Below are 17,974 nucleotides of genomic sequence, written 5' to 3'. Positions count from 1 at the left end.
CGAACCATTGGGAGAGCATTTGCTGGCTCCATTTTCTGGGCAACAAAGTAGCGCTTCCTCCATTGTTTCCCTCATGCTCCCGGTTCGAATCCTAGGGAATGCAAACAAGCCAATTTTGGCTTGTTTTCTTGCAAGGTAGCGCTTGCATCCTTCCCCCTTGTTCATGAGTTTGAACATTGGTGAGTGCTAGCAAGCTTTTTTCTTTGGATTTTTCTTAGAGTGCCCCCGATAAAGCTCTGGGCAAGAGCTGAGCTTTGAAATTTTGCCTTGCTCCCTCCTTTGCTTGTAGTGCTCGGTTCTCATGGAAAGCCTAGCTTTCCCTTTGCTTTGCCTTTGGCCTTGGAGTAGCGCTCCTTGTGAGAGCTCTAGGTTCTTGGTGAGAGCTTTAGGCTCTTGTCCTTGATTGTACCACATTTTTCTCTTCCCTTGGCTACACTTTTTGTTTCCTTTGAGCACGCTCCTTAGGCCACACTTTTCTTATTTTTTTCTTTTCTTCACAAAGCTCATAATTTATTCAAAAACCAACTAATTATAGCTTAAACCTCATGATTTTGTGTAAATGAGAGGGTGGTTGATTGATTAAACAAAATATGCAATTGCAATCCAAATTATTTACTTACAATGCAAGAAAGTGCATAAAACCTAATGAAACATGTGAAAAATGCTTGCAAAGCTAGCATATGATGACTTGTCATCAAAACACCAAACTTAAATCTTGCTTGTCCCCAAGCAAGCATTAATCAGAAGAGAAATTAGAATAAAACAGAGAAGTATGCATATCCTTATTTTAGCAAATTGCTGAACTTGGTTCATGGGGTTTTATGCAGACAATGATAGCTCATTTATTAAGTGCTGTTACATAAGATATGTTCCCTCAAAGGTTTACCAAGATTGCTGCTATAATGCTTCACTTTTGCTTGTTCCCTTGCTCATTTTTCTTTCCTTATTTTGCTTAAAGAGCTTATTATTCATTGAAGGCTTGGTGGCAAATGTTGCAGTAGCCTTTGGCTTAGTTTTGCTCAACATTCCTTCACCACAGACACATGGCTCACCTTTTCTTCCTAGGATCATTGATGCCCAGCATCTCTTTGGATTACTAAATGTTTTGTAACTAGGTTGCTTTTGATGGTGGACTTTCAGTTGGCAATCCCAGATCAGTTGATCTAAGTGGCCAAGTTTTGAAATACTCCTCAAAACTTACTTGTCCAAGCATATCCTAGTACAAAAAAAAAACACCACAGGCATGTGTCCTAGGGTCCAAGCTATTAGTGACTAGCCTTATTATTTGTTTCCTTGCCACTTTTTGGCTTTTCTCTTTCTTTTCTTTTTGTTCTGATTTATTTTCAAGGGATTTTCAATGATACAAGGCTTCATAACAGCAAACCAGTTCACACTTCTAGGAAAATGCCATTATGCAGCTTTTATTTTATGAGCTATGCATTAAATCAAACAAATACCACCACTGCTTTCTTTCTAACTTTTGCAACATTGGATATTCACTTTCTAATTCAAACATTTTTCCTTTTATTCAAGCAGAAGGGAAACAAAACAAGATTCAAGATAATGAAGGATGACAAAAATTGTGCAGATTACTCATTCTTGGCAGCATTTTCACTTACAACTAAATGAACACTTTAGCAAGTCGTATATGATTTCCCAATTTAAAGTACTTCTCAACAACAAGGATTAAGTGCAGAGACAAGCTTTTGGGTTGCAGCTTTTTATTCTTTCTTCTGTTATGTCCCTCTTGAGTCATAATGTAGACTGCCTCCAAATATTGGCTTCTTTCCTACATAATCCTCAAAAGTGGCTTGCTTCTCAAGCCCTTAAGTAACTGGTTAGTGTGCAAGAATTGATTGTGGGCTCTTGAACTTACTTTGGTGTGTGAACACCAAACTTAGTCCCTTGCCATTATTTCTTATGCATCCAGTTAACTATACGTGAAATCCTTTTGTCTTTGCTAAAGGTTATAAATTGTGCAACACCAAACTTAGCTCCTTGCAATACATACAAAACTACTAAACTTTTTTATTGAAAGAGCTATGAAAAGAAAACTATCTCAGGTTGGGTTGCCTCCCAACAAGTGCTCTTTTAATGTCACTAGCTTGACATTGGCCCCTCATTAGGGTGGTTGACGACTATAGTGTCTCAGCTTGTCTCCCCTCACTGTGATCTTCCTTTTTGTGCCTTGATGCTCAATTTCAGTATGCTCTAGTGAGAGTATTTTGCCAACAGTGTAGTAGTCATCAGCTTGTTGACTTGCCCCAAATTGTTGGTAGATTAACTGCACTTTATCCCCTTTTTGAAATCCCTCAGTTGGGATCTTTTTGTTCTTCCACCCCTTTTTACCCCTTTTCTTGCTTTTTTTTCTTCTTGTGTGTGGATCCTTCCCCTTTGACAATGGGCTGCATATCTGGGTTTTCCTTCTCAGTAACTAACACTTCAATTTCTTCCTGCTTTCCCTCATCACTCTGCATAGTTTCATTCTCCTTTTACCCTACTGTGTTGTTTGTTTCTTGCTTTGGAAGGTAATCAATGATTGTCTTGTTGTTTTTTTTCCATTACAAGTCTCATTTATCAGTCTCCATGCAGTTTCTCTTTTTATCAACGTGTTGTGTTTTTGGAAAGACATTCAAGGTAATGCTTTCATCATGTATTCTGAGGGTCAAATCTCCTTGTTCATCATCTATAATGGCCCTTGCTGTGGCCAAGAATGATCTTCCAAGTATAATGGAATCACCTCCATCTTCATCTGAATCTAAGACCACAAAATCTGTAGGGAATATGAATTTGTCTACCTTAACTAGAAGGTTTTCAATCATACCCCTGGAATATATCACTGACTTGTACACCAATTTTAGAGACATTTGTATTGGCTTCACTTCCTCTATGCACAAATTTTTCACTAAAGAAGAGGGCATTAGATTGATACTCGCTCCTAAATCACACATTGCCTTGTTGATGATCATACTGCCAATGGTACAAGGCAAAAAAAAACTTCCAGAGTCTTCAAGTTCAGGGGGAATCCCTTTCTGGATTAATGCACTACATTCTTCAGTGAGCAATATAGTTTTCTTCTCATGCTAACTTCTCTTTTTGTTGATGAGCTCTTTCAGGAACTTGGCATATAGAGGCATCTGCTCTAATGCTTCGGCCAATGGAATATTTATCTCCAATTTCTTGAAAACTTCAAGAAACTTGTGAAAGTGTTGATCGTTTGCTTCTTTGTTAAATCTTTGGGGATATGGCAATGGAGGTGTGAAGGTTTTCCCCACTTGCTTCTGCCCTTGGGTTAGTTCTTCCTTTTCTACCCTTGAATTGTGTGGCTGGTTGTCCTTCTCTTTGAGCTTTTCTGGAGTATGCTTGCTTGCTGTCACCTCTTTGTTGTTAGTTTCTTCTTTCTCTGTTGGCTCTTTATTGCTTTCCATAGGCTTCTTGGTTACTTCTTTGTTGTCCACCAATGTCTTTCCACTCTTTAGCTGTATAGTTTTGCATTCTTCTTTTGGATTAGGAATGGTGTCGCTTGGTAATGAGCTTGATGGTCTCTTAATAGCAATTTACTTGGAAAGCTGTCTAATCTGTCTTTCCATATTTTTCATGGAAGCTTCCTGATTCTTGCTTGTAAACACTTGGTACTTCATCATTTTCTCCATCAAGAGCTCCAAGTTGGTGATCCTCTGAGAGTCTTGTGAGATAGGTGGTTGGTTGTAAGCTATTGGGGATGGATGATGTGGTTTGGTTGGTGGTTTGGTTATTGGATGAATAATGGTTGGAGGTGGGGCAGTTGTTTTAGGGTTTTCTATATGAATTATGGTTATTATTTTGTTGGTTATAGTTTTGGTTATTTCTTGAAGTGTTTTGATTTGAATTCCTTTGCCATGGTTGCTGATTCTGGTTGTGGCTATCTCCCCATCTAAGGTTTGGGTGGTTCTTCCAAGATGGGTTATAAGTGTCATCATAAACTTCACTTGGTCCAGAACCTTGGTTGTGCACATATTGAATTTGTTCTTGCTGTTGATCCTCTTGATTCTCTTCATTCTGCCCCCATGTGATTTGTGGTTGGCTTGTGACATTCACTGATGTAACTTGTAAGCTATCAATCCTCTTAGCCATTTGTTCAAATTGTTGCTGAATTTGCTGCTGCATCACTTTGTGTTGAGCTAGGATTGTGTCTACTCCTTCCAACTCTAGCACTCCTTTCCTCTGTGATGGTTGGCGTTGTCTCTGATGAGCAAAGAAATATTGATTGTTTGCCACCATATCAATGAGATTTTGGGCCTCTTCTGTAGTCTTCATCAGTTGCAAAGAGCCTCCAGCTGAGTGATCCAGTGCTTCTTGAGCATTCAAAGTGAGTCCTTCATAGAAGTTTTGAAGCTTGTCCCATTCAGTGAACATGTCTGGTGGACATTTCCTGAGCAAAGCCTTGTATCTCTCTCATGCCTTATATAGAGATTCAACATCCAATTGTGTGAATGTTTGCACTTCAGTATTCAATCTAATAATCTTCTAAGGTGGGTAAAATTTGGCAAGAAACTTGCTCACAAGATCTTCCCAAGTGTTAATGCTTTCTCTTGGAAATATCTCCAACCGTTGAGTAGCTTTGTCTATGAGGGATAATGGAAATAGCAACAGCTTGTAGATGTCAGGATCCACACCATTAGATTTGACAGTATCACAGATCCTCAAAAAAAATGGATAAGTGTTGGTTTGGATCTTCAAGTGGTCCTCCTCCAAAAGAGCAGTTGTTTTGGACCAATGTGATGAGTTGTGGCTTCAATTCAAAGTTATTTGTATTGACATTTGGGGTAAGGATGCTACTCCCACAATGTCTAGGATTTGCAAATGTACAAGAAGCCAAAACTCTCCTCTGTGGTTGATCATTGTTGTTGGCCACTCCTTCGGATTGGCATTGGAAGTGTTCCCTTCCATTTCTTGGTATTCTTCCTCAAAAACTTCTTCACCAATAACTCCCTTTCCTCTGGCTTCTCTTCTTATTCTCCTAAGAGTTCTTTCATCAGCTTCACAGAAAACAGGGGTCTCTCTTCTTGCCTCTGTCATACAAACAAGCACAAGAAACAAACCAAACCAGAAAACCAAAGACACTTCACTCCATTGCTAGAGTGAGGTTTTAGTTAGCTTAAGCAAAGATTCAAACAGTTAGTGTGTTAGTCAAAATTAAAGAAAAAAAATGCTTAATCTAGATCACCACCTCACTTAATCATTGTCAATCAAATTCAATCCCTGGCGACGGCGCCAAAAACATGATGTGTGGAAAACGATCCAACACAAAACTCACGGGCAAGTGTCCCGGGTCGCATCAAGTAATAATAACTCACGTGAGTGAGGTCGATCCCACAGGGATTGAAGGATTGAGCAATTTTAGTTTAGTGGTTGATTTAGTCAAGCAAACAAGAGTTGATTTGAGTAATTTGTATCTGATAGAAGCTAAATTGCATGAAATGTAAAGGAAGAAGGGAAATTGACAAGAATTTAAAGTGCAGAAGAATTAAAAAGCTGAATCTTAAAGAATAGGTAAAGTAAATGACAGAAACTTAGAGTGCAAGAAATGTAAATTACAGAAGCTTAGAGTGCAAGAAATGTAAATTGCTTGAATATTAAAGGGTTTAGGGAGCTGGGAATGCAGAATTTAAACAAGGAAAAGTAAATTACAATTAACAGAAGAGTAAAAGATGACTTGAATTGAAATAGATCTCAGACAGAAAAGTAAAATTACGTGAAGAAGCATATAGTAGATAAATTAAACAGAAAATGCAGATCTCAGGGGTCAAGAGACTAGAAAACAAGTCTAGACCTCACTGCCTTCCTTGATCCAATCAGAGAACAATTGCAGAAGAATTAAAGATGAAATTCAGTAGAGAAAAGTATATCAAAACACAAATACTTGAATTATGCAGTAAAATGAACAAAGAGATCTCAAGGTGAGATTGAAGATTTCTTCAATTCTCAACACCCAAGACTCAAGCAAAGTGTGCAGAAAAGAAAAGAAGTAAACGCAGAGGAAGAGAACTCAATTCTCCTTCCCAATTCAAAGCCAAAGTTCAAAGAAAATGAAAATTCAAAACAAAAGTCAACTCCAAAATGAAAAACTCTAAAAATGATCAAAAGAAGAAAAAGTCCTCTCTAAATCTAGCTAACATCTATTTATACACTTCCTATTTTGGATGTCAGACTTTGGGTGGGCTTCTAAATTTGGTGAAGAAATGAATTTATCTTGAATTTTTGTTGAATTTCCTAGCCCATGGGTGTTGCTCCCAAGGCTGGGCTAGGTTCTTGCAACGAGCTGAGCTTTGGTTCCTTGGCCTTGTGCCAATTGTGCATGACATGCTTCATGTGACAAGGGATGTAGCGCTCAGCTCTTGGCAAGAGCTGAGCTTCCTCCTCGTCCTTAGTGAGGTACCAAGCTCGAACCATTAGGAGAGCATTTGCTGGTTCCTTTTTCTTGGCAACAAAGTAGCACTTCCACCATTGTTTCCCTCATGCTCCCGGTTCGAATCCCAGGGAATGCAAACAAGCCAATTTTGGCTTGTTTTCTTGCAAGGTAGCGCTTGCATCCTTCTCCCTTGTTCATGAGTTCGAACATTGGTGAGTGCACTAGCAAGCTTTTTTCTTTGGATTTTTCGTAGAGTGCCCCCGATAAAGCTCTTGGCAAGAGCTGAACTTTGAAACTTTGCCTTGCTCCCTCCTTTGCTTGTAGCGCTCGGTTCTCATGGAGAGCCTAACTTTCCCTTTGCTTTGCCTTTGTCCTTGGAGTAGCGCTCCTTGAGAGAGCTCTAGGCTCTTGGTGAGAGCTTTAGGCTCTTATCCTTGATTGTGCCATGTTTTTCTCTTCCCTTGGCTACACTTTTTGTTTCCTTTGAGCATGATCCTTAGGCCACGCTTTTCTTATTTTTTTTTCTTTTCTTCACCTACAAGTAATCAAAACCACCAATCAAAGTATCACCAAATTCACAAAGTTCATAATTCATTCAAAAACCAACTAATTATAGCTTAAACCTCATGATTTTGTGTAAATGAGAGGGTGGTTGATTGATTTAACAAACTATGCAATTCCAATCCAAATTACTTACTTACAATACAAGAAAGTGCATAAAACCTAATGAAACAAGTGAAAAATGCTTGCAAAGCTAGCATATGATGACTTGTCATCACAAGGCATCCATATGGTTTAGCTCTGTTACTCCTCGGTTGGTGCTCCTGTCAGATGCATAGAAAAACTCATTGTTGGCCACAGTTTTTATGATGTCTATGGCTTCTTCAATGGTCTTCTTCTTGTTTAGAGATCCCCCTGAAGAGTGGTCCAATGCCTTCTTTGATTCATAGGACAAGCCTTCATAGAAAATGTGTAGCTGCACCCATTCATTGAACATGTCTGGTGGGCACCTCCTTGGCAAGTCTTTATACCTCTCCCATGCTTTATAGAGCGTCTCACCATCTTGTTGCCTGAATGTTTGGACCTCAGCCCTTAATCTATTGACTATTTGAGGAGGATAGAATCTTGCCAAGAACTTGTTCACCATATCTTCCCAAGTCGTCAGACTCTCCCTTGGGAAGGATTCTAGCCATTTAGATGCTTTGTCCCTAAGAGAGAAGGGAAACAAGAGCAATCTATAGGTTTCGGGATGAACACCATTAGACTTCACAGTATCGCATATTCTTAGGAAAGTGGTTAAGTGTTTATTAGGGTTTTCTTGGGTGCCTCCTCCAAATGAGCAATTTTTCTGAACAAGGGTAATGAGTTGAGGTTTCAATTCAAAGTTATTGGCATGTATAGTTAGTTTTTGGATGCTACTTCCATAATTCCTTGGATTTGGATTAATGTAAGAGCCTAGAACTCTTCTCTCCTGCTCAGCATGGCTTGTTGGACCTTCTCTGGCATGGTTATGTGTCTCCTCTTCGTGATGGTCCTCCATGTTCTCCTCCATGTCTATCTCTAAGTTCTCCTCTTCTTCCTCTGTACCAACAACCTTCTTTCCTCTTGCTCGCCTCTTTAATCTAAGGAAGATCTTCTCAGATTTAGATTCAAATGAGGTTGAAGCTCCTCTTCTTCTACCTATCATACAATCAGCAAATCACAAGCAAGAGAAAAGTGAAGAGATCGCTCTTGTTAAGGTTATTGTTAGTGTGAGTGATGCAATTTAATTAACAGTTAGTAGATTAGTTGAACAGAAACGTAAATAACTAAGGAAATAAAGCAAAATGAAGTAATAAAAGAAAAATGGCTGAGACTGGAAGTAAATGACATAAACGAAATAAACAAAATAAAAGAAAATTGCTCAATTTAGTTATCCTCTAATTTAATCATTGTCAATACAAAATCAATCCCCAGCAATGATACCATAAACTTGATGCACGAAAACTTGTCTCTCAACAAATTTCCCTTTGGCAAGTATACCGAATTGTCGTCAAGTAAAAACTCACAATAGAGTGAGGTCGAATCCCACAGAGATTGATTGGTCAAGAAAATTTAATTAGACGAATGTTCTAGTTGAGCTAAGTAAAGTTGAATTGAAAATTGCAGAAAATTAAATGGCGAGAAAGATAAATGACAGGGAATGTAAGTGCTAAAAGTAAATGGCAGAATATAAATTGCAGAAAAGTAAATTGCAGAATCTTCAATGGGAATTTGGGGAGATGAGCATAAAAGTAAATAGCAAAAATTAAAGAGAATGGGTAAGATCAGAAATGGGGAATTCATTGGGCTTAGGAGATGTCGTATTCTCTGGATTAAGTTCATCTTCATCTCTTCCTCAATCAATGCATTCATTGATCTCCTTAGCAATCTTAAGTGATTGGATCCCAATTCCTTGGAAACTCGATCTCTCTAAGCTTGAACAATTGCCCAATTCCTTGATTTAATTGCTCATGGGAAGAGATGAAGTATGGTCACTGATTATACCACATGCATTCCCAAATCAAAGTTTTGGTAGGATTATATGTTACTATATCCATCAAAACCCCAATTTGGTCCAGCATGTGAAAGCATTTCTAGCATGATCTCCTCATTCCTCTTCCAAGGTTCCGAGGAGATCCAATTATGGAGAGCTTCTTTTCCTAGATAACTAACCAATTGGATGAAGATCGAAAGCTTTCTAGTAAAATTAAGAGAAAAGAAAGAGGAAGAAGAATAAAAACTACAATTGATCTATCAAATTACAACAGAGCTCCCTAACCCAATGAAAGGGGGTTTAGTTGTTCATAGCTCTGAAAATCGAAAGCATAAATGAAGAGTGCATTATAAAGTAAACTAAATTGCAGAGAAAGTAAATATACAGAGTGTTTACAAGTCTTGGATCCCCAGATCCCAATCTGAATTGCCCTCTAGTTCAAAACTACTCCTATATATACTACTCTTCTGATCCTCTATCTGTTGAAGCAGTTACAGACTTCAGTGGGCTTAGCTTTGCTTGCAGAAAGAAGTTGAGTCAAGCATGGTTTACGTTTAGTCAAGGCGTTAGTGGTGTTAACGTTAAGTGTAAATCCTGGTTCGAAGACGTTAGTGACATTAACTTTGTCACTAACGTCCCAACCCATTTGAGCTACGTTAACTCACGCATTAATGGCACTAACGTGACCACTAACGTAACCTTTCCTATCCTTCGCTAGCGTTATTGGCGCTAACTTTGCCAATAATGCTACAACCTTGTCTTTCTCCCACGATAATGGTCCACGTTAGTGTTACTAACGTGGCTATTAACGTAGGCATGCCATGACACGAAGACGTTAGTGACACTAACTTTGTCACTAACGTTACAAAACTTTCCCCCTTCCACGTTAGTGCTCACGTTAATGGCATTAATGTGGCCACTAACGTGGGCATATTGGCCATCTCCAGTGTTAGTGACAAAGTTAGTGTCACTAACGTTGGCTCCTTATCCTTGCTCCACGTTACCTCTTACGTTAGTGGCTGATAAACCCCATTTTTAGGGTTTATCTTGTATTGATTTTTAGGGATTTTATGACCTTTTACCCACATTTATTCAATGAAATAGCATGGTTTTATGATTTTCTCCTAATTTGTGCTTAGATGTGAAAACATGTTTTTTAGGCCTTTAACTTGATGATTTTAATCTCCTTTTGATTCCACTAGATGCCTTGATGTATTTGTTAGTGATTTCAGATTGAAAAGGCTAGGAATGGATCAAAATAGTGAAGAGAAAAGCATGCAAAGTGGAAATCATGAAAAGCCAAAGAGTTGAACTTGCCCATGGACGCTCGCGTGCACTTTACGAAATGGCCCATGGACGCGTACGCGTGCTGTGCGCGTACGTATCGATGCTAATACATGATTTTTAAGTGAATTCGCACCCAACAAATTCTGAGGAGATGATGGGCCCAATCTAAACCAACTTTGGTGCCCAAACTGCTATTTAAAGCCAAGGATTGAAGAGCAAAGGGATGCTAGACTTTTGATCATTCACACTCATTAGGATTAGTTTAGAGTTAGTTTTAGAGAGAGAATTTCTCACTTCTCTCTAGGATTAGGGTTAGGATTAGGTTTAGTTCTTAGATCTAGGTTTTAATCTTTGCTTTCTTCTACTTCTATCTCTCAATTCTTTGTTGTTACATTCATCTTCCTCTACTCTTTTGTTGTGATCTCTTTTATGTTGATTCTATATTTTGTTGTAGATCTACTTTTGTTTCTTCTCTCTTCTTTCAATTCAATTAGAGGTAATTCATAATAATTGTGTTCCTTTTGATTGTTGTTGTTAATTCATTGCAATAATTGTTGTTAGATTTCATTCTTGTTATAGATTTCATATTCTTTCCTTTTGTGCCTCTTATGTGTTTGATAAAATGCCTCTTTTAGCTTTAGTATAGATTTTGTTCCTCTTGGCCTAGGTAGAGTAATTAGTGACTCTTGAGTTATATAATTCCTTTGTCGATTAATAATTAGAAGTTGCTAATTGATTTGAATACCTCTAAAGCTAGTCTTTCCTTTAGGAGTTGATTAGGACTTGAGGAGTCAAATTGATTCATCCACTTGACTTTCCTCCATGGTTAGAGGTTAATTAAATGGGAGTAATGGACAAATTGTTGTCACAATTGAGGAGGATAACTAAGATAGGACTTCTAGTTCTCATATCTTGCCAAGAGCTTTGTTAGTTGTTAGTTTATTTTCTTTGCCACTTATAATTCTTGTCTAAAATCTCAAAAACCCCAAAATAACTCACAACCAATAACAAGACACTTCATTACAATTCCTAGGGAGAACGACCCGAGGTTCCAATACTTCAGTTTATAAATTTAGGGGTTTGTGACTTGTGACAAACAATCTTTTGTATGAAAGCATTATTGCTTGGTTTAGAAACTATACTTTACAACGAGATTTCATTAGTGAAATTCTAAACCGTCAAAAATTCAATCATCAGTGGCACTAACGTGGCTACTAACGTGGGTAAACTTGGCCTGTTCCATGTTAGTGACAAAGTTAGTGTCACTAACATTGGTGATCCTTTTTGCTCCACGCTAGAGCTCACGTTAATGGCATTAACATGACTCTTAACGTGGTGTTCATGGCCTTTGTAACATTAGTGGTGTTAACTTCACCACTAACGTTGGAGCTTCTTCTTTCTTTCATGTTAGCCCCCACGTTAGTGCATCTAACGTGGTAACTAACGTAGGCTAAGTTGGCCTTCGAAGATGTTAGTGGTGTTAACTTTACCACTAATGTTGCAAGCTTGCTCCCTTTCCACGTTAGTGACTATGTTGGTGGTACTAACTTGGCTACTAACGTGGCTCTTCTATGTTTTATTTGGCTTGAAATCAAACAAACAAAGTGCATCAAAGCTTTGTTCTAGATCATGAGATCCTGCATCATCTAAATTAGCATTCAATTCGTGCATTATTCTCATGAAATCATGTAAAGTTCACAATGTTTTCTTGAATCAAGATGTAAGTGCATACTCACCCAAAAACTTGCTTATTACATAAGAGAATGCATGAAACTACCTAAAATATGTAAAGAAAAGGCTAGTGAAACTGGCGAACATGTGTTGGCATCAATAAAGCTTAGGGATAAGAATTTTACCCACTTGAATGTTGTGTATGATGGTGGTGCACGAAATTGTGATCATCAATGGCTCCATCAACATGGTACGCTCAATTGCAATCTCAACTCTTTATCACAACTTCACACAACTAACCAGCAAGTGCACTGGGTCGTCCAAGTAATAAACCTTACGCGAGTAAGGGTCGATCCCACGGAGATTGTTGGTATGAAGCAAGCTATGGTCATGTTGTAAATCTCAATTAGGCGGATTCAAATGGTTACGGAGGATTAATGATAAAACATAAAATAAAGATAGAGATACTTATGTAATTCATTGGTTAGAATTTCAGATAAGCGTATGGAGATGCTTTGTCCCTTTCGTCTCTCTGCTTTCCTACTGTCTTCATCCAATCCTTCTTACTCCTTTTCATGGCAAGCTGTATGATGGGAATCACCATTGTCAATGGCTACAGTCCCGTCCTCTCAGTGAAAATGTTCAACGCGCTCTGTCACAGCACGGCTATTCATTTGTCGGTTCTCGATCATGTCAGAATAGAATCCAGTGATTCTTTTGTGTTTGTCACTAACGCCCCACAATCGCGAGTTTGAAGCTCGTCACAGTCATTCAATCCTTGAATCCTACTCAGAATACCACAGACAAGGTTTAGACCTTCCGGATTCACAAGAATGCCGCCATCAATTCTAGCTTATACCACGAAGATTCTGATTAAGAAATCCAAGAGATATCCACTCAATCTAAGGTAGAACGGAGGTGGTTGTCAGGCACACGTTCATAGGTGAGAATGATGATGAGTGTCACGGATCATCACATTCATCAAGTTGAGGAAAAAGTGATATCTTAGAACAAGAATAAGCTAAATTGAATAGAAGAACAATAGTAATTGCATTAATACTCGAGGTACAGCAGAGCTCCACCCTTAATCTATAGTGTGTAGAAACTCCACCGTTGAAAATACATAAGAACAAGGTCTAGGCATGGCGGAGAGACCAGCCCCCATGATCTAAGAACTAGACATCCAAAGATGATCCTAAGATCTAAATTGATCAAAAGATGAAAATACAATAGCAAAAGGTCCTATTTATAGAGAACTAGTAGCTTATGGTTTACAAAAATGAGTAAATGACGTAAAAATCCACTTCCGGGCCCACTTGGTGTGTGCTTGGGCTGAGCATTGAAGCATTTTCGTGTAGAGACTTTTCTTGGAGTTAAACGCTAGCTTTTGTGCCAGTTTGGGCGTTTAACTCCCACTTCTGTGCCAGTTCCGGCGTTAAACGCTGGGCAGTCTTGAGCTGATTTGGAACGCCAGTTTGGGCCATCAAATCTCGGGCAAAGTATAGACTATTATATATTTCTGGAAAGCCCAGGATGTCTACTTTCCAACGCAATTAAGAGCGCGCCAATTGGGCTTCTGTAGCTCCAGAAAATTCACTTCGAGTGCAGGGAGGTCAGAATCCAACAGCATCTGCAGTCCTTTTTCAGCCTCTGAATCAGATTTTTGCTCAGGTCCCTCAATTTCTGCCAGAAAATACCTGAAATCATAGAAAAACACACAAACTCATAGTAAAGTCCAGAAAAAGTGAATTTTAAATAAAAACTAATAAAAATATAATAAAAACTAACTAAAACATACTAAAAACATACTAAAAATAATGCCAAAAAGCGTATAAATTATCCGCTCATCACAACACCAAACTTAAATTGTTGCTTGTCCCCAAGCAACTGAAAATCAAATATGATAAAAAGAAGAGAATATGCAATGAATTCCAAAAACATCTATGAGGATCAGTATTAATTAGATGAGCGGGGTTTTTAGCTTTTTGCCTCTGAACAGTTTCGGCATCTCACTTTATCCTTTGAAGTTCAGAATGATTGGCTTCTATAGGAACTCAGAATCCAGATAGTGTTATTGATTCTCCTAGTTAAGTATGATGATTCTTGAACACAGCTACTTTATGAGTCTTGGCCGTGGCCCAAAGCACTCTGTTTTCCTGTATTACCACCAGATACATCCATGCCACAGACACATAACTGGGTGAACCTTTTCAGATTGTGACTCAGCTTTGCTAGAGTCCCCAATTAGAGGTGTCCAGGGTTCTTAAGCACACTCTTTTTGCCTTGGATCACGACTTTAACCGCTCAGTCTCAAGTTTTCACTTGACACCTTCACGCCACAAGCACATGGTTAGTGACAGCTTAGTTTAGCCGCTTAGGCCAGGATGTTATTCCTGTAGGCCCTCCTATCCACTGATGCTCAAAGCCTTGGATCCTTTTTATTACCCTTGCCTTTTGGTTTAAAGGGCTATCGGCTTTTTCTGCTTTTTTTTTAACTTCACTGCTTTTTCTTGCTTCAAGAATCATTTTTATGATTTTTCAAATCCTCAGTAACATGTCTCCTTTTTCATCATTCTTTCAAGAGCTAACAATTTTAACCTTCATGAACAACAAATTCAAAAGACATATGCACTGTTCAAGCATACATTCAGAAAACAAAAAGTATTGTCACCACATCAAAATAATTAAGCTAGTTTTAAGGATGAATTCAAAATCATGTACTTCTTGTTCTTTTGTAATAAAAACAGTTTTCATTTAAGAAAGGTGATGGATTCATAGGACATTCATAACTTTAAGACACAAACATAAGCATAAAAATTCGAAAAATAGAAAAATAAAGAACAAGGAGATTAAAGAACGGGTCCACCTTAGTGATGGCGGCTTGTTCTTCCTCTTGAAGATCTTATGGAGTGCTTGAGCTCCTCAATGTCTCTTCCTTGTCCTTGTTGCTCCTCTCTCATGATTCTTTGATGAGGGAAGGCTAACCTTGCCAAGGTAGAGGACTTGTCCGCCACCTTATAAAGTTCTTGGGATATAACCTCATGAACTTCTACTTCCTCTCCAATCATGATGCTATGAATCATGATAGCCCAGTCTATAGTAACTTCGGACCGATTACTAGTGGGAATGATTAAGCGTTGGATAAACTCCAACCATCCCCTAGCCACGGGCTTGAGGTCATGCCTTCTCAGTTGAACCGGCTTCCCTCTTGAATCTCTCTTCCATTGAGCGCCCTCTTCACAAATGTCTATGAGGACTTGGTCCAACCTTTGATCAAAGTCGACCCTTCTAGTGTAGGGGTGTTCATCTCCTTGCATCATGGGCAAGTTGAATGCCAACCTTACATTTTTCGGACTAAAATCTAAGCATTTCCCCCCAACCATTGTAAGCCAATTTTTTGGGTCCGGGTTCACACTTTGATCATGGTTCTTGGTGATCCATGCATTGGCATAGAACTCTTGAACCATTAAGATTCCGACTTGTTGAATGGGGTTGGTAAGAACTTCCCAACCTCTTCTTTGGATCTCATGTCGGATCTCCGGATATTCACTCTTTTTGAGTTTGAAAGGGACCTCGGGGATCACCTTCTTCATGGCCACAACTTCATAGAAGTGGTCTTGATGCACCCTTGAGATGAATCTCTCCATCTCCCATGACTCAGATGTGGAAGCTTTTGCCTTCCCTTTCCTCTTTCTAGAGGTTTCTCCAGCCTTAGGTGCCATAAATGGTTATGGAAAAACAAAAAGCAACACTTTTACCACACCAAACTTAGAAGGTTTGCTCGTCCTCGAGCAAAAGAAGAAAGAAGAGAGTAGAAGAAGAAGAAAGATAGGAGATGGATGGGGGGCTTTGTGTTTCGGCCAAAGGTGAGAAGTAGTGATTAGGTTGTGTGAAAATGAAGGAGTAAAGAAGGGTTTATATAGGGGTGCATAGAGGGGTAGGGTTCGGCCATTATGGGTGGGTTTGGGAGGGAAAGTGGTTTGAATTTGGATGGTGAGGTAGGTGGGGTTTTATGAAGGATGAATGTGAGTGGTGAAGAGAATGGTGGGATTTGATAGGTGAGGGATTTTGGGGAAGAGGTATTGAGGTGATTGGTGAGTGGGTGAAGAAGAGAGAGAGTAGTGGGTAGGTGGGGATCCTGTGGGGTCCACAGATCCTGAGGTGTCAAGGATAACTCAATCTAAGGTAGAACGGAGGTGGTTGTCAGGCACACGTTCATAGGTGAGAATGATGATGAGTGTCACGGATCATCACATTCATCAAGTTGAGGAATAAGTGATATCTTAGAACAAGAATAAGCTGAATTGAATAGAAGAACAATAGTAATTGCATTAATACTCGAGGTACAGCAGAGCTCCACACCTTAATCTATAGTGTGTAGAAACTCCACCGTTGAAAATACATAAGAACAAGGTCTAGGCATGGCCGAGAGGCCAGCCCTCATGATCTAAGAACTAGACGTCCAAAGATGAAAATACAATAGCAAAAGGTCCTATTTATAGACTTCTGTGCCAGTTCTGGCGTTAAACGCCAGGCAGTCTTGAGCTGATTTGGAACGCCGGTTTGGGCCATCAAATCTAGAGCAAAGTATAGACTATTAAATACTGCTGGAAAGCCCAGGATGTCTACTTTCCAACGCAATTAAGAGCGCACTAATTGGGCTTCTGTAGCTCCAGAAAATTTACTTCGATTGCAGGGAGGTCAGAATCCAACAGCATCTGCAGTCCTTTTTCAGCCTCTGAATCAGATTTTTGCTCAGGTCCCTCAATTTCAGTCAGAAAATACCTGAAATCATAGAAAAACACACAAACTCATAGTAAAGTCCAGAAAAGTGAATTTTAAATAAAAACTAATAAAAATATAATAAAAACTAACTAAAACATACTAAAAACATACTAAAAACGATGCCAAAACGCATATAAATTATCCGCTCATCATCTTCCCCACTGGGACTCACGTCCTTCTCCTCCTTTGTGCATTCAGCCATATTGATTATATCAATGGCCTTGCACTCTCTTTTCGGATTCTCTTTTGTATTACTTTTGGAGAGTACTAGGAGGAGTTTCAGTGATTTTCTTACTCAACTGACCCACTTGTTCCTCCAAGTTTCTAATGGAGGATCTTGTTTCATGCATGAAACTTAAAGTGGCCTTAGATAGATCAGAGACTATGTTTGCTAAGCTAGAGGGGCTCTGCTCAGAATTCTCTGTCTGTTGCTGAGAAGATGATGGAAAAGGCTTGCTATTGCTAAACCTGTTTCTTCCACCATTATTAAAGCCCTGTTGCGGCTTTTGTTGATCCTTCCATGAGAAATTTAGATGATTTCTCCATGAGGAATTATAGGTGTTCCCATAGGGTTCACCCATGTAATTCACCTCTCTCATTTCAGGGTTCTCAGGATCATAAGCTTCTTCTTCAGAAGATGCCTCTTTAGTACTGTTGGATGCATTTTGCCACCCATTCAGACTCTGAGAAATCATGTTGACTTGCTGAGTCAACATTTTGTTCTGAGCCAATATGGAATTCAGAGCATCAATTTCAAAAACTCCCCTCTTCTGAGGCGTCCCATTACTCACAGGATTCCTCTCAGAGGTGTACATGAATTGGTTATTTGCAACCATGTCAATGAGTTCTTGAGCTTCTGCAGGCGTTTTCTTTAGGTGAATGGATCCACCTGCAGAATGGTCCAGTGACATCTTAGAAAGCTCAGATAGACCATCATAGAATATATCCAAAATGGTCCACTCTGAAAGCATGACAGAAGGACACTTTTTGGTCAACTACTTGTATCTTTCCCAAGCTTCATAAAAGGATTCACCATCTTTTTGCTTGAAGTTCTGAACATCCACTCTAAGCTTGCTTAGCTTTTAAGGAGGAAAGAACTTAGCCAAGAAGGCCGTGAACAGCTTATCCCAAGAGTCCAGGCTATCTTTAGGTTGTGAGTCCAACCATGTTCTAGCTCTGTCTCTTACAGCAAAAGGGAAAAGCATGAGCCTGTAGACTTTAGGATCTACTCTATTAGTCTTAACAGTATCACAAATCTGCAAGAACTCAGTCAAAAACTGGTAGGGATCTTCTGATGGAAGTCCATAAAACTTGCAGTTCTATTG

General features: G+C 39.1%; 1 non-coding gene across 1 annotated transcript; it reads left to right on the top strand.

The window, feature by feature from the left end:
* The first annotated feature begins 17,614 nt into the window (after positions 1-17,614).
* On the top strand, positions 17,615-17,722 carry LOC127742469 (small nucleolar RNA R71). The gene has a single exon (XR_008003745.1). It is a non-coding gene; the product is annotated as a small nucleolar RNA R71 (small nucleolar RNA).
* Positions 17,723-17,974: the final 252 nt, after the last annotated feature.

This window comes from Arachis duranensis, chromosome 1 (genome assembly GCF_000817695.3).
Source record: "Arachis duranensis cultivar V14167 chromosome 1, aradu.V14167.gnm2.J7QH, whole genome shotgun sequence".
NCBI lineage: Eukaryota > Viridiplantae > Streptophyta > Magnoliopsida > Fabales > Fabaceae > Arachis > Arachis duranensis.
The sequence above is the reverse complement of the archived record's forward strand: the minus strand, read 5'-3'. Positions and strand labels throughout refer to the sequence as shown.